Genomic DNA, 17,909 nt, shown 5'->3' with positions numbered 1-17,909 from the left:
CCTAGTACTACTCTCGCCCAAGCACGCTTAACTGCGGAGTTCTGATGGGATCCGGTGCATTAGTGCTGGTATGATCGCACCCGAAATACTATCCGTGGTAATTGTTTTTATGTCTTACAAGACGCAGAACCTCGTTTGCTTTCGTACGCGAGGCGTGGGACCCACGTGAGGGATCGGCTCCGTTCAGGGAAACACGAAAACGATCAACATTGAACCGGATGCCGCCCGAGCATAGACATAACAAGAAAGGAAAAAAAAAAAAACGCACCTAAAACCTAAAAAAACGCAAACGGGCAACGAAAAAGGGGGTGCAACACGAGGACTTCCCAGGGGGTCACCCATCCTAGTACTACTCTCGCCCAAGCACGCTTAACTGCGGAGTTTTGATGGGATCCGGTGCATTAGTGCTGGTATGATCGCACCCGAAATACTATCCGTGGTAATTGTTTTTATGTCTTACAAGACGCAGAACCTCGTTTGCTTTCGTACGCGAGGCGTGGGACCCACGTGAGGGATCGGCTCCGTTCAGGGAAACACGAAAACGATCAACATTGAACCGGATGCCGCCCGAGCATAGACATAACAAGAAAGGAAAAAAAAAAAAAACGCACCTAAAACCTAAAAAAACGCAAACGGGCAACGAAAAAGGGGGTGCAACACGAGGACTTCCCAGGGGGTCACCCATCCTAGTACTACTCTCGCCCAAGCACGCTTAACTGCGGAGTTCTGATGGGATCCGGTGCATTAGTGCTGGTATGATCGCACCCGAAATACTATCCGTGGTAATTGTTTTTATGTCTTACAAGACGCAGAACCTCGTTTGCTTTCGTACGCGAGGCGTGGGACCCACGTGAGGGATCGGCTCCGTTCAGGGAAACACGAAAACGATCAACATTGAACCGGATGCCGCCCGAGCATAGACATAACAAGAAAGGAAAAAAAAACGCACCTAAAACCTAAAAAAACGCAAACGGGCAACGAAAAAGGGGGTGCAACACGAGGACTTCCCAGGGGGTCACCCATCCTAGTACTACTCTCGCCCAAGCACGCTTAACTGCGGAGTTCTGATGGGATCCGGTGCATTAGTGCTGGTATGATCGCACCCGAAATACTATCCGTGGTAATTGTTTTTATGTCTTACAAGACGCAGAACCTCGTTTGCTTTCGTATGCGAGGCGTGGGACCCACGTGAGGGATCGGCTCCGTTCAGGGAAACACGAAAACGATCAACATTGAACCGGATGCCGCCCGAGCATAGACATAACAAGAAAGGAAAAAAAAAACGCACCTAAAACCTAAAAAAACGCAAACGGGCAACGAAAAAGGGGGTGCAACACGAGGACTTCCCAGGGGGTCACCCATCCTAGTACTACTCTCGCCCAAGCACGCTTAACTGCGGAGTTCTGATGGGATCCGGTGCATTAGTGCTGGTATGATCGCACCCGAAATACTATCCGTGGTAATTGTTTTTATGTCTTACAAGACGCAGAACCTCGTTTGCTTTCGTACGCGAGGCGTGGGACCCACGTGAGGGATCGGCTCCGTTCAGGGAAACACGAAAACGATCAACATTGAACCGGATGCCGCCCGAGCATAGACATAACAAGAAAGGAAAAAAAAAACGCACCTAAAACCTAAAAAAACGCAAACGGGCAACGAAAAAGGGGGTGCAACACGAGGACTTCCCAGGGGGTCACCCATCCTAGTACTACTCTCGCCCAAGCACGCTTAACTGCGGAGTTCTGATGGGATCCGGTGCATTAGTGCTGGTATGATCGCACCCGAAATACTATCCGTGGTAATTGTTTTTATGTCTTACAAGACGCAGAACCTCGTTTGCTTTCGTACGCGAGGCGTGGGACCCACGTTAGGGATCGGCTCCGTTCAGGGAAACACGAAAACGATCAACATTGAACCGGATGCCGCCCGAGCATCGACATAACAAGAAAGGAAAAAAAAAAACGCACCTAAAACCTAAAAAAACGCAAACGGGCAACGAAAAAGGGGGTGCAACACGAGGACTTCCCAGGGGGTCACCCATCCTAGTACTACTCTCGCCCAAGCACGCTTAACTGCGGAGTTCTGATGGGATCCGGTGCATTAGTGCTGGTATGATCGCACCCGAAATACTATCCGTGGTAATTGTTTTTATGTCTTACAAGACGCAGAACCTCGTTTGCTTTCGTACGCGAGGCGTGGGACCCACGTGAGGGATCGGCTCCGTTCAGGGAAACACGAAAACGATCAACATTGAACCGGATGCCGCCCGAGCATAGACATAACAAGAAAGGAAAAAAAAAACGCACCTAAAACCTAAAAAAACGCAAACGGGCAACGAAAAAGGGGGTGCAACACGAGGACTTCCCAGGGGGTCACCCATCCTAGTACTACTCTCGCCAAAGCACGCTTAACTGCGGAGTTCTGAAGGGATTCGGTGCATTAGTGCTGGTATGATCGCACCCGAAATACTATCCGTGGTAATTGTTTTTATGTCTTACAAGACGCAGAACCTCGTTTGCTTTCGTACGCGAGGCGTGGGACCCACGTGAGGGATCGGCTCCGTTCAGGGAAACACGAAAACGATCAACATTGAACCGGATGCCGCCCGAGCATAGACATAACAAGAAAGGAAAAAAAAAACGCACCTAAAACCTAAAAAAACGCAAACGGGCAACGAAAAAGGGGGTGCAACACGAGGACTTCCCAGGGGGTCACCCATCCTAGTACTACTCTCGCCCAAGCACGCTTAACTGCGGAGTTCTGATGGGATCCGGTGCGTTAGTGCTGGTATGATCGCACCCGAAATACTATCCGTGGTAATTGTTTTTATGTCTTACAAGACGCAGAACCTCGTTTGCTTTCGTACGCGAGGCGTGGGACCCACTTGAGGGATCGGCTCCGTTCAGGGAAACACGAAAACGATCAACATTGAACCGGATGCCGCCCGAGCATCGACATAACAAGAAAGGAAAAAAAAAACGCACCTAAAACCTAAAAAAACGCAAACGGGCAACGAAAAAGGGGGTGCAACACGAGGACTTCCCAGGGGGTCACCCATCCTAGTACTACTCTCGCCCAAGCACGCTTAACTGCGGAGTTCTGATGTGATCCGGTGCATTAGTGCTGGTATGATCGCACCCGAAATACTATCCGTGGTAATTGTTTTTATGTCTTACAAGACGCAGAACCTCGTTTGCTTTCGTACGCGAGGCGTGGGACCCACGTGAGGGATCGGCTCCGTTCAGGGAAACACGAAAACGATCAACATTGAACCGGATGCCGCCCGAGCATAGACATAACAAGAAAGGAAAAAAAAAACGCACCTAAAACCTAAAAAAACGCAAACGGGCAACGAAAAAGGGGGTGCAACACGAGGACTTCCCAGGGGGTCACCCATCCTAGTACTACTCTCGCCCAAGCACGCTTAACTGCGGAGTTCTGATGGGATCCGGTGCGTTAGTGCTGGTATGATCGCACCCGAAATACTATCCGTGGTAATTGTTTTTATGTCTTACAAGACGCAGAACCTCGTTTGCTTTCGTACGCGAGGCGTGGGACCCACGTGAGGGATCGGCTCCGTTCAGGGAAACACGAAAACGATCAACATTGAACCGGATGCCGCCCGAGCATAGACATAACAAGAAAGGAAAAAAAAAACGCACCTAAAACCTAAAAAAACGCAAACGGGCAACGAAAAAGGGGGTGCAACACGAGGACTTCCCAGGGGGTCACCCATCCTAGTACTACTCTCGCCCAAGCACGCTTAACTGCGGAGTTCTGATGGGATCCGGTGCATTAGTGCTGGTATGATCGCACCAGAAATACTATCCGTGGTAATTGTTTTTATGTCTTACAAGACGCAGAACCTCGTTTGCTTTCGTACGCGAGGCGTGGGACCCACGTGAGGGATCGGCTCCGTTCAGGGAAACACGAAAACGATCAACATTGAACCGGATGCCGCCCGAGCATAGACATAACAAGAAAGGAAAAAAAAAAAAAAACGCACCTAAAACCTAAAAAAACGCAAACGGGCAACGAAAAAGGGGGTGCAACACGAGGACTTCCCAGGGGGTCACCCATCCTAGTACTACTCTCGCCCAAGCACGCTTAACTGCGGAGTTCTGATGGGATCCGGTGCATTAGTGCTGGTATGATCGCACCCGAAATACTATCCGTGGTAATTGTTTTTATGTCTTACAAGACGCAGAACCTCGTTTGCTTTCGTACGCGAGGCGTGGGACCCACGTGAGGGATCGGCTCCGTTCAGGGAAACACGAAAACGATCAACATTGAACCGGATGCCGCCCGAGCATAGACATAACAAGAAAGGAAAAAAAAAACGCACCTAAAACCTAAAAAAACGCAAACGGGCAACGAAAAAGGGGGTGCAACACGAGGACTTCCCAGGGGGTCACCCATCCTAGTACTACTCTCGCCCAAGCACGCTTAACTGCGGAGTTCTGATGGGATCCGGTGCGTTAGTGCTGGTATGATCGCACCCGAAATACTATCCGTGGTAATTGTTTTTATGTCTTACAAGACGTAGAACCTCGTTTGCTTTCGTACGCGAGGCGTGGGACCCACGTGAGGGATCGACTCCGTTCAGGGAAACACGAAAACGATCAACATTGAACCGGATGCCGCCCGAGCATAGACATAACAAGAAAGGAAAAAAAAAACGCACCTAAAACCTAAAAAAACGCAAACGGGCAACGAAAAAGGGGGCGCAACACGAGGACTTCCCAGGGGGTCACCCATCCTAGTACTACTCTCGCCCAAGCACGCTTAACTGCGGAGTTCTGATGGGATCCGGTGCGTTAGTGCTGGTATGATCGCACCCGAAATACTATCCGTGGTAATTGTTTTTATGTCTTACAAGACGCAGAACCTCGTTTGCTTTCGTACGCGAGGCATGGGACCCACGTGAGGGATCGGCTCCGTTCAGGGAAACACGAAAACGATCAACATTGAACCGGATGCCGCCCGAGCATCGACATAACAAGAAAGGAAAAAAAAAAACGCACCTAAAACCTAAAAAAACGCAAACGGGCAACGAAAAAGGGGGTGCAACACGAGGACTTCCCAGGGGGTCACCCATCCTAGTACTACTCTCGCCCAAGCACGCTTAACTGCGGAGTTCTGATGGGATCCGGTGCGTTAGTGCTGGTATGATCGCACCCGAAATACTATCCGTGGTAATTGTTTTTATGTCTTACAAGACGCAGAACCTCGTTTGCTTTCGTACGCGAGGCGTGGGACCCACGTGAGGGATCGGCTCCGTTCAGGGAAACACGAAAACGATCAACATTGAACCGGATGCCGCCCGAGCATAGACATAACAAGAAAGGAAAAAAAAAACGCACCTAAAACCTAAAAAAACGCAAACGGGCAACGAAAAAGGGGGTGCAACACGAGGACTTCCCAGGGGGTCACCCATCCTAGTACTACTCTCGCCCAAGCACGCTTAACTGCGGAGTTCTGATGGGATCCGGTGCATTAGTGCTGGTATGATCGCACCAGAAATACTATCCGTGGTAATTGTTTTTATGTCTTACAAGACGCAGAACCTCGTTTGCTTTCGTACGCGAGGCGTGGGACCCACGTGAGGGATCGGCTCCGTTCAGGGAAACACGAAAACGATCAACATTGAACCGGATGCCGCCCGAGCATAGACATAACAAGAAAGGAAAAAAAAAAAAAAAACGCACCTAAAACCTAAAAAAACGCAAACGGGCAACGAAAAAGGGGGTGCAACACGAGGACTTCCCAGGGGGTCACCCATCCTAGTACTACTCTCGCCCAAGCACGCTTAACTGCGGAGTTCTGATGGGATCCGGTGCATTAGTGCTGGTATGATCGCACCCGAAATACTATCCGTGGTAATTGTTTTTATGTCTTACAAGACGCAGAACCTCGTTTGCTTTCGTACGCGAGGCGTGGGACCCACGTGAGGGATCGGCTCCGTTCAGGGAAACACGAAAACGATCAACATTGAACCGGATGCCGCCCGAGCATAGACATAACAAGAAAGGAAAAAAAAACGCACCTAAAACCTAAAAAAACGCAAACGGGCAACGAAAAAGGGGGTGCAACACGAGGACTTCCCAGGGGGTCACCCATCCTAGTACTACTCTCGCCCAAGCACGCTTAACTGCGGAGTTCTGATGGAATCCGGTGCATTAGTGCTGGTATGATCGCACCCGAAATACTATCCGTGGTAATTGTTTTTATGTCTTACAAGACGCAGAACCTCGTTTGCTTTCGTACGCGAGGCGTGGGACCCACGTGAGGGATCGGCTCCGTTCAGGGAAACACGAAAACGATCAACATTGAACCGGATGCCGCCCGAGCATAGACATAACAAGAAAGGAAAAAAAAAACGCACCTAAAACCTAAAAAAACGCAAACGGGCAACGAAAAAGGGGGTGCAACACGAGGACTTCCCAGGGGGTCACCCATCCTAGTACTACTCTCGCCCAAGCACGCTTAACTGCGGAGTTCTGATGGGATCCGATGCATTAGTGCTGGTATGATCGCACCCGAAATACTATCCGTGGTAATTGTTTTTATGTCTTACAAGACGCAGAACCTCGTTTGCTTTCGTACGCGAGGCGTGGGACCCACGTGAGGGATCGGCTCCGTTCAGGGAAACACGAAAACGATCAACATTGAACCGGATGCCGCCCGAGCATAGACATAACAAGAAAGGAAAAAAAAACGCACCTAAAACCTAAAAAAACGCAAACGGGCAACGAAAAAGGGGGTGCAACACGAGGACTTCCCAGGGGGTCACCCATCCTAGTACTACTCTCGCCCAAGCACGCTTAACTGCGGAGTTCTGATGGGATCCGGTGCATTAGTGCTGGTATGATCGCACCAGAAATACTATCCGTGGTAATTGTTTTTATGTCTTACAAGACGCAGAACCTCGTTTGCTTTCGTACGCGAGGCGTGGGACCCACGTGAGGGATCGGCTCCGTTCAGGGAAACACGAAAACGATCAACATTGAACCGGATGCCGCCCGAGCATAGACATAACAAGAAAGGAAAAAAAAAAAAAAAACGCACCTAAAACCTAAAAAAACGCAAACGGGCAACGAAAAAGGGGGTGCAACACGAGGACTTCCCAGGGGGTCACCCATCCTAGTACTACTCTCGCCCAAGCACGCTTAACTGCGGAGTTCTGATGGGATCCGGTGCATTAGTGCTGGTATGATCGCACCCGAAATACTATCCGTGGTAATTGTTTTTATGTCTTACAAGACGCAGAACCTCGTTTGCTTTCGTACGCGAGGCGTGGGACCCACGTGAGGGATCGGCTCCGTTCAGGGAAACACGAAAACGATCAACATTGAACCGGATGCCGCCCGAGCATAGACATAACAAGAAAGGAAAAAAAAACGCACCTAAAACCTAAAAAAACGCAAACGGGCAACGAAAAAGGGGGTGCAACACGAGGACTTCCCAGGGGGTCACCCATCCTAGTACTACTCTCGCCCAAGCACGCTTAACTGCGGAGTTCTGATGGAATCCGGTGCATTAGTGCTGGTATGATCGCACCCGAAATACTATCCGTGGTAATTGTTTTTATGTCTTACAAGACGCAGAACCTCGTTTGCTTTCGTACGCGAGGCGTGGGACCCACGTGAGGGATCGGCTCCGTTCAGGGAAACACGAAAACGATCAACATTGAACCGGATGCCGCCCGAGCATAGACATAACAAGAAAGGAAAAAAAAAACGCACCTAAAACCTAAAAAAACGCAAACGGGCAACGAAAAAGGGGGTGCAACACGAGGACTTCCCAGGGGGTCACCCATCCTAGTACTACTCTCGCCCAAGCACGCTTAACTGCGGAGTTCTGATGGGATCCGATGCATTAGTGCTGGTATGATCGCACCCGAAATACTATCCGTGGTAATTGTTTTTATGTCTTACAAGACGCAGAACCTCGTTTGCTTTCGTACGCGAGGCGTGGGACCCACGTGAGGGATCGGCTCCGTTCAGGGAAACACGAAAACGATCAACATTGAACCGGATGCCGCCCGAGCATAGACATAACAAGAAAGGAAAAAAAAAACGCACCTAAAACCTAAAAAAACGCAAACGGGCAACGAAAAAGGGGGTGCAACACGAGGACTTCCCAGGGGGTCACCCATCCTAGTACTACTCTCGCCCAAGCACGCTTAACTGCGGAGTTCTGATGGGATCCGGTGCATTAGTGCTGGTATGATCGCACCCGAAATACTATCCGTGGTAATTGTTTTTATGTCTTACAAGACGCAGAACCTCGTTTGCTTTCGTACGCGAGGCGTGGGACCCACGTGAGGGATCGGCTCCGTTCAGGGAAACACGAAAACGATCAACATTGAACCGGATGCCGCCCGAGCATAGACATAACAAGAAAGGAAAAAAAAAAACGCACCTAAAACCTAAAAAAACGCAAACGGGCAACGAAAAAGGGGGTGCAACACGAGGACTTTCCAGGAGGTCACCCATCCTAGTACTACTCTCGCCCAAGCACGCTTAACTGCGGAGTTCTGATGGGATCCGGTGCATTAGTGCTGGTATGATCGCACCCGAAATACTATCCGTGGTAATTGTTTTTATGTCTTACAAGACGCAGAACCTCGTTTGCTTTCGTACGCGAGGCGTGGGACCCACGTGAGGGATCGGCTCCGTTCAGGGAAACACGAAAACGATCAACATTGAACCGGATGCCGCCCGAGCATAGACATAACAAGAAAGGAAAAAAAAAAAAAAACGCACCTAAAACCTAAAAAAACGCAAACGGGCAACGAAAAAGGGGGTGCAACACGAGGACTTCCCAGGGGGTCACCCATCCTAGTACTACTCTCGCCCAAGCACGCTTAACTGCGGAGTTCTGATGGGATCCGGTGCATTAGTGCTGGTATGATCGCACCCGAAATACTATCCGTGGTAATTGTTTTTATGTCTTACAAGACGCAGAACCTCGTTTGCTTTCGTACGCGAGGCGTGGGACCCACGTGAGGGATCGGCTCCGTTCAGGGAAACACGAAAACGATCAACATTGAACCGGATGCCGCCCGAGCATAGACATAACAAGAAAGGAAAAAAAAAACGCACCTAAAACCTAAAAAAACGCAAACGGGCAACGAAAAAGGGGTTGCAACACGAGGACTTCCCAGGGGGTCACCCATCCTAGTACTACTCTCGCCCAAGCACGCTTAACTGCGGAGTTCTGATGGGATCCGGTGCATTAGTGCTGGTATGATCGCACCCGAAATACTATCCGTGGTAATTGTTTTTATGTCTTACAAGACGCAGAACCTCGTTTGCTTTCGTACGCGAGGCGTGGGACCCACGTTAGGGATCGGCTCCGTTCAGGGAAACACGAAAACGATCAACATTGAACCGGATGCCGCCCGAGCATCGACATAACAAGAAAGGAAAAAAAAAAAACGCACCTAAAACCTAAAAAAACGCAAACGGGCAACGAAAAAGGGGTTGCAACACGAGGACTTCCCAGGGGGTCACCCATCCTAGTACTACTCTCGCCCAAGCACGCTTAACTGCGGAGTTCTGATGGGATCCGGTGCATTAGTGCTGGTATGATCGCACCCGAAATACTATCCGTGGTAATTGTTTTTATGTCTTACAAGACGCAGAACCTCGTTTGCTTTCGTACGCGAGGCGTGGGACCCACGTTAGGGATCGACTCCGTTCAGGGAAACACGAAAACGATCAACATTGAACCGGATGCCGCCCGAGCATCGACATAACAAGAAAGGAAAAAAAAAAAACGCACCTAAAACCTAAAAAAACGCAAACGGGCAACGAAAAAGGGGGTGCAACACGAGGACTTCCCAGGGGGTCACCCATCCTAGTACTACTCTCGCCCAAGCACGCTTAACTGCGGAGTTCTGATGGGATCCGGTGCATTAGTGCTGGTATGATCGCACCCGAAATACTATCCGTGGTAATTGTTTTTATGTCTTACAAGACGCAGAACCTCGTTTGCTTTCGTACGCGAGGCGTGGGACCCACGTGAGGGATCGGCTCCGTTCAGGGAAACACGAAAACGATCAACATTGAACCGGATGCCGCCCGAGCATAGACATAACAAGAAAGGAAAAAAAAAACGCACCTAAAACCTAAAAAAACGCAAACGGGCAACGAAAAAGGGGGTGCAACACGAGGACTTCCCAGGGGGTCACCCATCCTAGTACTACTCTCGCCCAAGCACGCTTAACTGCGGAGTTCTGATGGGATCCGGTGCATTAGTGCTGGTATGATCGCACCCGAAATACTATCCGTGGTAATTGTTTTTATGTCTTACAAGACGCAGAACCTCGTTTGCTTTCGTACGCGAGGCGTGGGACCCACGTGAGGGATCGGCTCCGTTCAGGGAAACACGAAAACGATCAACATTGAACCGGATGCCGCCCGAGCATAGACATAACAAGAAAGGAAAAAAAAAACGCACCTAAAACCTAAAAAAACGCAAACGGGCAACGAAAAAGGGGTTGCAACACGAGGACTTCCCAGGGGGTCACCCATCCTAGTACTACTCTCGCCCAAGCACGCTTAACTGCGGAGTTCTGATGGGATCCGGTGCATTAGTGCTGGTATGATCGCACCCGAAATACTATCCGTGGTAATTGTTTTTATGTCTTACAAGACGCAGAACCTCGTTTGCTTTCGTACGCGAGGCGTGGGACCCACGTTAGGGATCGGCTCCGTTCAGGGAAACACGAAAACGATCAACATTGAACCGGATGCCGCCCGAGCATCGACATAACAAGAAAGGAAAAAAAAAAAACGCACCTAAAACCTAAAAAAACGCAAACGGGCAACGAAAAAGGGGGTGCAACACGAGGACTTCCCAGGGGGTCACCCATCCTAGTACTACTCTCGCCCAAGCACGCTTAACTGCGGAGTTCTGATGGGATCCGGTGCATTAGTGCTGGTATGATCGCACCCGAAATACTATCCGTGGTAATTGTTTTTATGTCTTACAAGACGCAGAACCTCGTTTGCTTTCGTACGCGAGGCGTGGGACCCACGTGAGGGATCGGCTCCGTTCAGGGAAACACGAAAACGATCAACATTGAACCGGATGCCGCCCGAGCATAGACATAACAAGAAAGGAAAAAAAAAACGCACCTAAAACCTAAAAAAACGCAAACGGGCAACGAAAAAGGGGTTGCAACACGAGGACTTCCCAGGGGGTCACCCATCCTAGTACTACTCTCGCCCAAGCACGCTTAACTGCGGAGTTCTGATGGGATCCGGTGCATTAGTGCTGGTATGATCGCACCCGAAATACTATCCGTGGTAATTGTTTTTATGTCTTACAAGACGCAGAACCTCGTTTGCTTTCGTACGCGAGGCGTGGGACCCACGTTAGGGATCGGCTCCGTTCAGGGAAACACGAAAACGATCAACATTGAACCGGATGCCGCCCGAGCATCGACATAACAAGAAAGGAAAAAAAAAAAACGCACCTAAAACCTAAAAAAACGCAAACGGGCAACGAAAAAGGGGGTGCAACACGAGGACTTCCCAGGGGGTCACCCATCCTAGTACTACTCTCGCCCAAGCACGCTTAACTGCGGAGTTCTGATGGGATCCGGTGCATTAGTGCTGGTATGATCGCACCCGAAATACTATCCGTGGTAATTGTTTTTATGTCTTACAAGACGCAGAACCTCGTTTGCTTTCGTACGCGAGGCGTGGGACCCACGTGAGGGATCGGCTCCGTTCAGGGAAACACGAAAACGATCAACATTGAACCGGATGCCGCCCGAGCATAGACATAACAAGAAAGGAAAAAAAAAACGCACCTAAAACCTAAAAAAACGCAAACGGGCAACGAAAAAGGGGTTGCAACACGAGGACTTCCCAGGGGGTCACCCATCCTAGTACTACTCTCGCCCAAGCACGCTTAACTGCGGAGTTCTGATGGGATCCGGTGCATTAGTGCTGGTATGATCGCACCCGAAATACTATCCGTGGTAATTGTTTTTATGTCTTACAAGACGCAGAACCTCGTTTGCTTTCGTACGCGAGGCGTGGGACCCACGTTAGGGATCGGCTCCGTTCAGGGAAACACGAAAACGATCAACATTGAACCGGATGCCGCCCGAGCATCGACATAACAAGAAAGGAAAAAAAAAAAACGCACCTAAAACCTAAAAAAACGCAAACGGGCAACGAAAAAGGGGGTGCAACACGAGGACTTCCCAGGGGGTCACCCATCCTAGTACTACTCTCGCCCAAGCACGCTTAACTGCGGAGTTCTGATGGGATCCGGTGCATTAGTGCTGGTATGATCGCACCCGAAATACTATCCGTGGTAATTGTTTTTATGTCTTACAAGACGCAGAACCTCGTTTGCTTTCGTACGCGAGGCGTGGGACCCACGTGAGGGATCGGCTCCGTTCAGGGAAACACGAAAACGATCAACATTGAACCGGATGCCGCCCGAGCATAGACATAACAAGAAAGGAAAAAAAAAACGCACCTAAAACCTAAAAAAACGCAAACGGGCAACGAAAAAGGGGGTGCAACACGAGGACTTCCCAGGAGGTCACCCATCCTAGTACTACTCTCGCCCAAGCACGCTTAACTGCGGAGTTCTGATGGGATCCGGTGCATTAGTGCTGGTATGATCGCACCCGAAATACTATCCGTGGTAATTGTTTTTATGTCTTACAAGACGCAGAACCTCGTTTGCTTTCGTACGCGAGGCGTGGGACCCACGTGAGGGATCGGCTCCGTTCAGGGAAACACGAAAACGATCAACATTGAACCGGATGCCGCCCGAGCATAGACATAACAAGAAAGGAAAAAAAAACGCACCTAAAACCTAAAAAAACGCAAACGGGCAACGAAAAAGGGGGTGCAACACGAGGACTTCCCAGGGGGTCACCCATCCTAGTACTACTCTCGCCCAAGCACGCTTAACTGCGGAGTTCTGATGGGATCCGGTGCATTAGTGCTGGTATGATCGCACCCGAAATACTATCCGTGGTAATTGTTTTTATGTCTTACAAGACGCAGAACCTCGTTTGCTTTCGTACGCGAGGCGTGGGACCCACGTGAGGGATCGGCTCCGTTCAGGGAAACACGAAAACGATCAACATTGAACCGGATGCCGCCCGAGCATAGACATAACAAGAAAGGAAAAAAAAACGCACCTAAAACCTAAAAAAACGCAAACGGGCAACGAAAAAGGGGGTGCAACACGAGGACTTCCCAGGGGGTCACCCATCCTAGTACTACTCTCGCCCAAGCACGCTTAACTGCGGAGTTCTGATGGGATCCGGTGCATTAGTGCTGGTATGATCGCACCCGAAATACTATCCGTGGTAATTGTTTTTATGTCTTACAAGACGCAGAACCTCGTTTGCTTTCGTACGCGAGGCGTGGGACCCACGTGAGGGATCGGCTCCGTTCAGGGAAACACGAAAACGATCAACATTGAACCGGATGCCGCCCGAGCATAGACATAACAAGAAAGGAAAAAAAAAACGCACCTAAAACCTAAAAAAACGCAAACGGGCAACGAAAAAGGGGGTGCAACACGAGGACTTCCCAGGGGGTCACCCATCCTAGTACTACTCTCGCCCAAGCACGCTTAACTGCGGAGTTCTGATGGGATCCGGTGCATTAGTGCTGGTATGATCGCACCCGAAATACTATCCGTGGTAATTGTTTTTATGTCTTACAAGACGCAGAACCTCGTTTGCTTTCGTACGCGAGGCGTGGGACCCACGTGAGGGATCGGCTCCGTTCAGGGAAACACGAAAACGATCAACATTGAACCGGATGCCGCCCGAGCATAGACATAACAAGAAAGGAAAAAAAAACGCACCTAAAACCTAAAAAAACGCAAACGGGCAACGAAAAAGGGGTTGCAACACGAGGACTTCCCAGGGGGTCACCCATCCTAGTACTACTCTCGCCCAAGCACGCTTAACTGCGGAGTTCTGATGGGATCCGGTGCATTAGTGCTGGTATGATCGCACCCGAAATACTATCCGTGGTAATTGTTTTTATGTCTTACAAGACGCAGAACCTCGTTTGCTTTCGTACGCGAGGCGTGGGACCCACGTTAGGGATCGGCTCCGTTCAGGGAAACACGAAAACGATCAACATTGAACCGGATGCCGCCCGAGCATCGACATAACAAGAAAGGAAAAAAAAAAACGCACCTAAAACCTAAAAAAACGCAAACGGGCAACGAAAAAGGGGGTGCAACACGAGGACTTCCCAGGGGGTCACCCATCCTAGTACTACTCTCGCCCAAGCACGCTTAACTGCGGAGTTCTGATGGGATCCGGTGCATTAGTGCTGGTATGATCGCACCCGAAATACTATCCGTGGTAATTGTTTTTATGTCTTACAAGACGCAGAACCTCGTTTGCTTTCGTACGCGAGGCGTGGGACCCACGTGAGGGATCGGCTCCGTTCAGGGAAACACGAAAACGATCAACATTGAACCGGATGCCGCCCGAGCATAGACATAACAAGAAAGGAAAAAAAAAACGCACCTAAAACCTAAAAAAACGCAAACGGGCAACGAAAAAGGGGGTGCAACACGAGGACTTCCCAGGGGGTCACCCATCCTAGTACTACTCTCGCCCAAGCACGCTTAACTGCGGAGTTCTGATGGGATCCGGTGCATTAGTGCTGGTATGATCGCACCCGAAATACTATCCGTGGTAATTGTTTTTATGTCTTACAAGACGCAGAACCTCGTTTGCTTTCGTACGCGAGGCGTGGGACCCACGTGAGGGATCGGCTCCGTTCAGGGAAACACGAAAACGATCAACATTGAACCGGATGCCGCCCGAGCATAGACATAACAAGAAAGGAAAAAAAAAACGCACCTAAAACCTAAAAAAACGCAAACGGGCAACGAAAAAGGGGTTGCAACACGAGGACTTCCCAGGGGGTCACCCATCCTAGTACTACTCTCGCCCAAGCACGCTTAACTGCGGAGTTCTGATGGGATCCGGTGCATTAGTGCTGGTATGATCGCACCCGAAATACTATCCGTGGTAATTGTTTTTATGTCTTACAAGACGCAGAACCTCGTTTGCTTTCGTACGCGAGGCGTGGGACCCACGTTAGGGATCGGCTCCGTTCAGGGAAACACGAAAACGATCAACATTGAACCGGATGCCGCCCGAGCATCGACATAACAAGAAAGGAAAAAAAAAAAACGCACCTAAAACCTAAAAAAACGCAAACGGGCAACGAAAAAAGGGGTGCAACACGAGGACTTCCCAGGGGGTCACCCATCCTAGTACTACTCTCGCCCAAGCACGCTTAACTGCGGAGTTCTGATGGGATCCGGTGCATTAGTGCTGGTATGATCGCACCCGAAATACTATCCGTGGTAATTGTTTTTATGTCTTACAAGACGCAGAACCTCGTTTGCTTTCGTACGCGAGGCGTGGGACCCACGTGAGGGATCGGCTCCGTTCAGGGAAACACGAAAACGATCAACATTGAACCGGATGCCGCCCGAGCATAGACATAACAAGAAAGGAAAAAAAAAACGCACCTAAAACCTAAAAAAACGCAAACGGGCAACGAAAAAGGGGGTGCAACACGAGGACTTCCCAGGGGGTCACCCATCCTAGTACTACTCTCGCCCAAGCACGCTTAACTGCGGAGTTCTGATGGGATCCGGTGCATTAGTGCTGGTATGATCGCACCCGAAATACTATCCGTGGTAATTGTTTTTATGTCTTACAAGACGCAGAACCTCGTTTGCTTTCGTACGCGAGGCGTGGGACCCACGTGAGGGATCGGCTCCGTTCAGGGAAACACGAAAACGATCAACATTGAACCGGATGCCGCCCGAGCATAGACATAACAAGAAAGGAAAAAAAAAACGCACCTAAAACCTAAAAAAACGCAAACGGGCAACGAAAAAGGGGGTGCAACACGAGGACTTCCCAGGGGGTCACCCATCCTAGTACTACTCTCGCCCAAGCACGCTTAACTGCGGAGTTCTGATGGGATCCGGTGCATTAGTGCTGGTATGATCGCACCCGAAATACTATCCGTGGTAATTGTTTTTATGTCTTACAAGACGCAGAACCTCGTTTGCTTTCGTACGCGAGGCGTGGGACCCACGTGAGGGATCGGCTCCGTTCAGGGAAACACGAAAACGATCAACATTGAACCGGATGCCGCCCGAGCATAGACATAACAAGAAAGGAAAAAAAAAACGCACCTAAAACCTAAAAAAACGCAAACGGGCAACGAAAAAGGGGTTGCAACACGAGGACTTCCCAGGGGGTCACCCATCCTAGTACTACTCTCGCCCAAGCACGCTTAACTGCGGAGTTCTGATGGGATCCGGTGCATTAGTGCTGGTATGATCGCACCCGAAATACTATCCGTGGTAATTGTTTTTATGTCTTACAAGACGCAGAACCTCGTTTGCTTTCGTACGCGAGGCGTGGGACCCACGTGAGGGATCGGCTCCGTTCAGGGAAACACGAAAACGATCAACATTGAACCGGATGCCGCCCGAGCATAGACATAACAAGAAAGGAAAAAAAAACGCACCTAAAACCTAAAAAAACGCAAACGGGCAACGAAAAAAGGGGTGCAACACGAGGACTTCCCAGGGGGTCACCCATCCTAGTACTACTCTCGCCCAAGCACGCTTAACTGCGGAGTTCTGATGGGATCCGGTGCATTAGTGCTGGTATGATCGCACCCGAAATACTATCCGTGGTAATTGTTTTTATGTCTTACAAGACGCAGAACCTCGTTTGCTTTCGTACGCGAGGCGTGGGACCCACGTGAGGGATCGGCTCCGTTCAGGGAAACACGAAAACGATCAACATTGAACCGGATGCCGCCCGAGCATAGACATAACAAGAAAGGAAAAAAAAAACGCACCTAAAACCTAAAAAAACGCAAACGGGCAACGAAAAAGGGGGTGCAACACGAGGACTTCCCAGGGGGTCACCCATCCTAGTACTACTCTCGCCCAAGCACGCTTAACTGCGGAGTTCTGATGGGATCCGGTGCATTAGTGCTGGTATGATCGCACCCGAAATACTATCCGTGGTAATTGTTTTTATGTCTTACAAGACGCAGAACCTCGTTTGCTTTCGTACGCGAGGCGTGGGACCCACGTGAGGGATCGGCTCCGTTCAGGGAAACACGAAAACGATCAACATTGAACCGGATGCCGCCCGAGCATAGACATAACAAGAAAGGAAAAAAAAACGCACCTAAAACCTAAAAAAACGCAAACGGGCAACGAAAAAGGGGTTGCAACACGAGGACTTCCCAGGGGGTCACCCATCCTAGTACTACTCTCGCCCAAGCACGCTTAACTGCGGAGTTCTGATGGGATCCGGTGCATTAGTGCTGGTATGATCGCACCCGAAATACTATCCGTGGTAATTGTTTTTATGTCTTACAAGACGCAGAACCTCGTTTGCTTTCGTACGCGAGGCGTGGGACCCACGTTAGCGATCGGCTCCGTTCAGGGAAACACGAAAACGATCAACATTGAACCGGATGCCGCCCGAGCATCGACATAACAAGAAAGGAAAAAAAAAAACGCACCTAAAACCTAAAAAAACGCAAACGGGCAACGAAAAAGGGGGTGCAACACGAGGACTTCCCAGGGGGTCACCCATCCTAGTACTACTCTCGCCCAAGCACGCTTAACTGCGGAGTTCTGATGGGATCCGGTGCATTAGTGCTGGTATGATCGCACCCGAAATACTATCCGTGGTAATTGTTTTTATGTCTTACAAGACGCAGAACCTCGTTTGCTTTCGTACGCGAGGCGTGGGACCCACGTGAGGGATCGGCTCCGTTCAGGGAAACACGAAAACGATCAACATTGAACCGGATGCCGCCCGAGCATAGACATAACAA

General features: G+C 49.9%; 53 non-coding genes across 53 annotated transcripts in view; all 53 read right to left on the bottom strand.

Moving 5' to 3' along the window:
- Window positions 1–82, bottom strand: part of LOC128128912 (5S ribosomal RNA) — a 119-nt gene extending 37 nt beyond the window's left edge. Inside the window, exon 1 of the ribosomal RNA XR_008226928.1 lies at window positions 1–82. This exon is cut by the window's left edge and continues 37 nt beyond it. This is a non-coding gene — a ribosomal RNA (5S ribosomal RNA).
- Window positions 83–305: 223 nt separating this feature from the next.
- On the bottom strand, window positions 306–424 carry LOC128130652 (5S ribosomal RNA). The gene has a single exon (XR_008228575.1). It is a non-coding gene; the product is annotated as a 5S ribosomal RNA (ribosomal RNA).
- Window positions 425–648: 224 nt separating this feature from the next.
- On the bottom strand, window positions 649–767 carry LOC128128910 (5S ribosomal RNA). The gene has a single exon (XR_008226927.1). It is a non-coding gene; the product is annotated as a 5S ribosomal RNA (ribosomal RNA).
- Window positions 768–986: 219 nt separating this feature from the next.
- On the bottom strand, window positions 987–1,105 carry LOC128128905 (5S ribosomal RNA). The gene has a single exon (XR_008226925.1). It is a non-coding gene; the product is annotated as a 5S ribosomal RNA (ribosomal RNA).
- Window positions 1,106–1,325: 220 nt separating this feature from the next.
- On the bottom strand, window positions 1,326–1,444 carry LOC128128903 (5S ribosomal RNA). Its single transcript, XR_008226924.1, has one exon. It is a non-coding gene; the product is annotated as a 5S ribosomal RNA (ribosomal RNA).
- Window positions 1,445–1,664: 220 nt separating this feature from the next.
- Window positions 1,665–1,783, bottom strand: LOC128128902 (5S ribosomal RNA). Its single transcript, XR_008226923.1, has one exon. It is a non-coding gene; the product is annotated as a 5S ribosomal RNA (ribosomal RNA).
- Window positions 1,784–2,004: 221 nt separating this feature from the next.
- On the bottom strand, window positions 2,005–2,123 carry LOC128128901 (5S ribosomal RNA). Its single transcript, XR_008226922.1, has one exon. It is a non-coding gene; the product is annotated as a 5S ribosomal RNA (ribosomal RNA).
- A 220-nt stretch (window positions 2,124–2,343) lies between these two features.
- LOC128131038 (5S ribosomal RNA) lies at window positions 2,344–2,462 on the bottom strand. Its single transcript, XR_008228966.1, has one exon. It is a non-coding gene; the product is annotated as a 5S ribosomal RNA (ribosomal RNA).
- Window positions 2,463–2,682: 220 nt separating this feature from the next.
- On the bottom strand, window positions 2,683–2,801 carry LOC128129579 (5S ribosomal RNA). The gene has a single exon (XR_008227500.1). It is a non-coding gene; the product is annotated as a 5S ribosomal RNA (ribosomal RNA).
- A 220-nt stretch (window positions 2,802–3,021) lies between these two features.
- Window positions 3,022–3,140, bottom strand: LOC128130340 (5S ribosomal RNA). The gene has a single exon (XR_008228264.1). It is a non-coding gene; the product is annotated as a 5S ribosomal RNA (ribosomal RNA).
- A 220-nt stretch (window positions 3,141–3,360) lies between these two features.
- LOC128129578 (5S ribosomal RNA) lies at window positions 3,361–3,479 on the bottom strand. The gene has a single exon (XR_008227499.1). It is a non-coding gene; the product is annotated as a 5S ribosomal RNA (ribosomal RNA).
- Window positions 3,480–3,699: 220 nt separating this feature from the next.
- On the bottom strand, window positions 3,700–3,818 carry LOC128130200 (5S ribosomal RNA). The gene has a single exon (XR_008228122.1). It is a non-coding gene; the product is annotated as a 5S ribosomal RNA (ribosomal RNA).
- A 225-nt stretch (window positions 3,819–4,043) lies between these two features.
- On the bottom strand, window positions 4,044–4,162 carry LOC128128900 (5S ribosomal RNA). The gene has a single exon (XR_008226920.1). It is a non-coding gene; the product is annotated as a 5S ribosomal RNA (ribosomal RNA).
- A 220-nt stretch (window positions 4,163–4,382) lies between these two features.
- On the bottom strand, window positions 4,383–4,501 carry LOC128129577 (5S ribosomal RNA). Its single transcript, XR_008227498.1, has one exon. It is a non-coding gene; the product is annotated as a 5S ribosomal RNA (ribosomal RNA).
- Window positions 4,502–4,721: 220 nt separating this feature from the next.
- On the bottom strand, window positions 4,722–4,840 carry LOC128130138 (5S ribosomal RNA). The gene has a single exon (XR_008228061.1). It is a non-coding gene; the product is annotated as a 5S ribosomal RNA (ribosomal RNA).
- A 221-nt stretch (window positions 4,841–5,061) lies between these two features.
- LOC128129576 (5S ribosomal RNA) lies at window positions 5,062–5,180 on the bottom strand. The gene has a single exon (XR_008227497.1). It is a non-coding gene; the product is annotated as a 5S ribosomal RNA (ribosomal RNA).
- A 220-nt stretch (window positions 5,181–5,400) lies between these two features.
- LOC128130199 (5S ribosomal RNA) lies at window positions 5,401–5,519 on the bottom strand. The gene has a single exon (XR_008228121.1). It is a non-coding gene; the product is annotated as a 5S ribosomal RNA (ribosomal RNA).
- Window positions 5,520–5,745: 226 nt separating this feature from the next.
- On the bottom strand, window positions 5,746–5,864 carry LOC128128897 (5S ribosomal RNA). Its single transcript, XR_008226917.1, has one exon. It is a non-coding gene; the product is annotated as a 5S ribosomal RNA (ribosomal RNA).
- Window positions 5,865–6,083: 219 nt separating this feature from the next.
- Window positions 6,084–6,202, bottom strand: LOC128130259 (5S ribosomal RNA). The gene has a single exon (XR_008228181.1). It is a non-coding gene; the product is annotated as a 5S ribosomal RNA (ribosomal RNA).
- A 220-nt stretch (window positions 6,203–6,422) lies between these two features.
- On the bottom strand, window positions 6,423–6,541 carry LOC128130388 (5S ribosomal RNA). Its single transcript, XR_008228313.1, has one exon. It is a non-coding gene; the product is annotated as a 5S ribosomal RNA (ribosomal RNA).
- A 219-nt stretch (window positions 6,542–6,760) lies between these two features.
- LOC128130198 (5S ribosomal RNA) lies at window positions 6,761–6,879 on the bottom strand. The gene has a single exon (XR_008228120.1). It is a non-coding gene; the product is annotated as a 5S ribosomal RNA (ribosomal RNA).
- Window positions 6,880–7,105: 226 nt separating this feature from the next.
- LOC128128895 (5S ribosomal RNA) lies at window positions 7,106–7,224 on the bottom strand. The gene has a single exon (XR_008226916.1). It is a non-coding gene; the product is annotated as a 5S ribosomal RNA (ribosomal RNA).
- Window positions 7,225–7,443: 219 nt separating this feature from the next.
- LOC128130258 (5S ribosomal RNA) lies at window positions 7,444–7,562 on the bottom strand. The gene has a single exon (XR_008228180.1). It is a non-coding gene; the product is annotated as a 5S ribosomal RNA (ribosomal RNA).
- A 220-nt stretch (window positions 7,563–7,782) lies between these two features.
- LOC128130387 (5S ribosomal RNA) lies at window positions 7,783–7,901 on the bottom strand. Its single transcript, XR_008228312.1, has one exon. It is a non-coding gene; the product is annotated as a 5S ribosomal RNA (ribosomal RNA).
- Window positions 7,902–8,121: 220 nt separating this feature from the next.
- LOC128128894 (5S ribosomal RNA) lies at window positions 8,122–8,240 on the bottom strand. Its single transcript, XR_008226915.1, has one exon. It is a non-coding gene; the product is annotated as a 5S ribosomal RNA (ribosomal RNA).
- Window positions 8,241–8,461: 221 nt separating this feature from the next.
- Window positions 8,462–8,580, bottom strand: LOC128130373 (5S ribosomal RNA). Its single transcript, XR_008228298.1, has one exon. It is a non-coding gene; the product is annotated as a 5S ribosomal RNA (ribosomal RNA).
- Window positions 8,581–8,805: 225 nt separating this feature from the next.
- On the bottom strand, window positions 8,806–8,924 carry LOC128128891 (5S ribosomal RNA). Its single transcript, XR_008226914.1, has one exon. It is a non-coding gene; the product is annotated as a 5S ribosomal RNA (ribosomal RNA).
- Window positions 8,925–9,144: 220 nt separating this feature from the next.
- Window positions 9,145–9,263, bottom strand: LOC128130293 (5S ribosomal RNA). The gene has a single exon (XR_008228217.1). It is a non-coding gene; the product is annotated as a 5S ribosomal RNA (ribosomal RNA).
- A 222-nt stretch (window positions 9,264–9,485) lies between these two features.
- On the bottom strand, window positions 9,486–9,604 carry LOC128130292 (5S ribosomal RNA). Its single transcript, XR_008228216.1, has one exon. It is a non-coding gene; the product is annotated as a 5S ribosomal RNA (ribosomal RNA).
- A 222-nt stretch (window positions 9,605–9,826) lies between these two features.
- LOC128128888 (5S ribosomal RNA) lies at window positions 9,827–9,945 on the bottom strand. The gene has a single exon (XR_008226913.1). It is a non-coding gene; the product is annotated as a 5S ribosomal RNA (ribosomal RNA).
- A 220-nt stretch (window positions 9,946–10,165) lies between these two features.
- On the bottom strand, window positions 10,166–10,284 carry LOC128128884 (5S ribosomal RNA). Its single transcript, XR_008226911.1, has one exon. It is a non-coding gene; the product is annotated as a 5S ribosomal RNA (ribosomal RNA).
- Window positions 10,285–10,504: 220 nt separating this feature from the next.
- Window positions 10,505–10,623, bottom strand: LOC128130291 (5S ribosomal RNA). Its single transcript, XR_008228215.1, has one exon. It is a non-coding gene; the product is annotated as a 5S ribosomal RNA (ribosomal RNA).
- A 222-nt stretch (window positions 10,624–10,845) lies between these two features.
- LOC128128883 (5S ribosomal RNA) lies at window positions 10,846–10,964 on the bottom strand. The gene has a single exon (XR_008226910.1). It is a non-coding gene; the product is annotated as a 5S ribosomal RNA (ribosomal RNA).
- A 220-nt stretch (window positions 10,965–11,184) lies between these two features.
- Window positions 11,185–11,303, bottom strand: LOC128130290 (5S ribosomal RNA). The gene has a single exon (XR_008228214.1). It is a non-coding gene; the product is annotated as a 5S ribosomal RNA (ribosomal RNA).
- A 222-nt stretch (window positions 11,304–11,525) lies between these two features.
- On the bottom strand, window positions 11,526–11,644 carry LOC128128880 (5S ribosomal RNA). Its single transcript, XR_008226909.1, has one exon. It is a non-coding gene; the product is annotated as a 5S ribosomal RNA (ribosomal RNA).
- A 220-nt stretch (window positions 11,645–11,864) lies between these two features.
- Window positions 11,865–11,983, bottom strand: LOC128130289 (5S ribosomal RNA). The gene has a single exon (XR_008228213.1). It is a non-coding gene; the product is annotated as a 5S ribosomal RNA (ribosomal RNA).
- A 222-nt stretch (window positions 11,984–12,205) lies between these two features.
- Window positions 12,206–12,324, bottom strand: LOC128128879 (5S ribosomal RNA). The gene has a single exon (XR_008226908.1). It is a non-coding gene; the product is annotated as a 5S ribosomal RNA (ribosomal RNA).
- Window positions 12,325–12,544: 220 nt separating this feature from the next.
- LOC128131777 (5S ribosomal RNA) lies at window positions 12,545–12,663 on the bottom strand. Its single transcript, XR_008229698.1, has one exon. It is a non-coding gene; the product is annotated as a 5S ribosomal RNA (ribosomal RNA).
- Window positions 12,664–12,882: 219 nt separating this feature from the next.
- LOC128128878 (5S ribosomal RNA) lies at window positions 12,883–13,001 on the bottom strand. The gene has a single exon (XR_008226907.1). It is a non-coding gene; the product is annotated as a 5S ribosomal RNA (ribosomal RNA).
- Window positions 13,002–13,220: 219 nt separating this feature from the next.
- On the bottom strand, window positions 13,221–13,339 carry LOC128128876 (5S ribosomal RNA). Its single transcript, XR_008226906.1, has one exon. It is a non-coding gene; the product is annotated as a 5S ribosomal RNA (ribosomal RNA).
- Window positions 13,340–13,559: 220 nt separating this feature from the next.
- LOC128128874 (5S ribosomal RNA) lies at window positions 13,560–13,678 on the bottom strand. The gene has a single exon (XR_008226905.1). It is a non-coding gene; the product is annotated as a 5S ribosomal RNA (ribosomal RNA).
- A 219-nt stretch (window positions 13,679–13,897) lies between these two features.
- Window positions 13,898–14,016, bottom strand: LOC128130288 (5S ribosomal RNA). Its single transcript, XR_008228212.1, has one exon. It is a non-coding gene; the product is annotated as a 5S ribosomal RNA (ribosomal RNA).
- A 221-nt stretch (window positions 14,017–14,237) lies between these two features.
- On the bottom strand, window positions 14,238–14,356 carry LOC128128872 (5S ribosomal RNA). Its single transcript, XR_008226904.1, has one exon. It is a non-coding gene; the product is annotated as a 5S ribosomal RNA (ribosomal RNA).
- A 220-nt stretch (window positions 14,357–14,576) lies between these two features.
- LOC128128871 (5S ribosomal RNA) lies at window positions 14,577–14,695 on the bottom strand. Its single transcript, XR_008226903.1, has one exon. It is a non-coding gene; the product is annotated as a 5S ribosomal RNA (ribosomal RNA).
- Window positions 14,696–14,915: 220 nt separating this feature from the next.
- LOC128130287 (5S ribosomal RNA) lies at window positions 14,916–15,034 on the bottom strand. Its single transcript, XR_008228211.1, has one exon. It is a non-coding gene; the product is annotated as a 5S ribosomal RNA (ribosomal RNA).
- Window positions 15,035–15,256: 222 nt separating this feature from the next.
- On the bottom strand, window positions 15,257–15,375 carry LOC128128869 (5S ribosomal RNA). Its single transcript, XR_008226902.1, has one exon. It is a non-coding gene; the product is annotated as a 5S ribosomal RNA (ribosomal RNA).
- Window positions 15,376–15,595: 220 nt separating this feature from the next.
- On the bottom strand, window positions 15,596–15,714 carry LOC128128864 (5S ribosomal RNA). Its single transcript, XR_008226900.1, has one exon. It is a non-coding gene; the product is annotated as a 5S ribosomal RNA (ribosomal RNA).
- A 220-nt stretch (window positions 15,715–15,934) lies between these two features.
- Window positions 15,935–16,053, bottom strand: LOC128128862 (5S ribosomal RNA). Its single transcript, XR_008226899.1, has one exon. It is a non-coding gene; the product is annotated as a 5S ribosomal RNA (ribosomal RNA).
- A 220-nt stretch (window positions 16,054–16,273) lies between these two features.
- Window positions 16,274–16,392, bottom strand: LOC128130286 (5S ribosomal RNA). The gene has a single exon (XR_008228210.1). It is a non-coding gene; the product is annotated as a 5S ribosomal RNA (ribosomal RNA).
- A 219-nt stretch (window positions 16,393–16,611) lies between these two features.
- Window positions 16,612–16,730, bottom strand: LOC128128861 (5S ribosomal RNA). The gene has a single exon (XR_008226898.1). It is a non-coding gene; the product is annotated as a 5S ribosomal RNA (ribosomal RNA).
- A 220-nt stretch (window positions 16,731–16,950) lies between these two features.
- Window positions 16,951–17,069, bottom strand: LOC128128859 (5S ribosomal RNA). The gene has a single exon (XR_008226897.1). It is a non-coding gene; the product is annotated as a 5S ribosomal RNA (ribosomal RNA).
- A 219-nt stretch (window positions 17,070–17,288) lies between these two features.
- Window positions 17,289–17,407, bottom strand: LOC128130284 (5S ribosomal RNA). The gene has a single exon (XR_008228208.1). It is a non-coding gene; the product is annotated as a 5S ribosomal RNA (ribosomal RNA).
- Window positions 17,408–17,628: 221 nt separating this feature from the next.
- LOC128128858 (5S ribosomal RNA) lies at window positions 17,629–17,747 on the bottom strand. Its single transcript, XR_008226896.1, has one exon. It is a non-coding gene; the product is annotated as a 5S ribosomal RNA (ribosomal RNA).
- Between the last annotated feature and the right edge of the window lie 162 nt (window positions 17,748–17,909).

The sequence above is a fragment of the Lactuca sativa genome, chromosome 1 (genome assembly GCF_002870075.4).
Source record: "Lactuca sativa cultivar Salinas chromosome 1, Lsat_Salinas_v11, whole genome shotgun sequence".
NCBI lineage: Eukaryota > Viridiplantae > Streptophyta > Magnoliopsida > Asterales > Asteraceae > Lactuca > Lactuca sativa.
The sequence above is the reverse complement of the archived record's forward strand: the minus strand, read 5'-3'. Positions and strand labels throughout refer to the sequence as shown.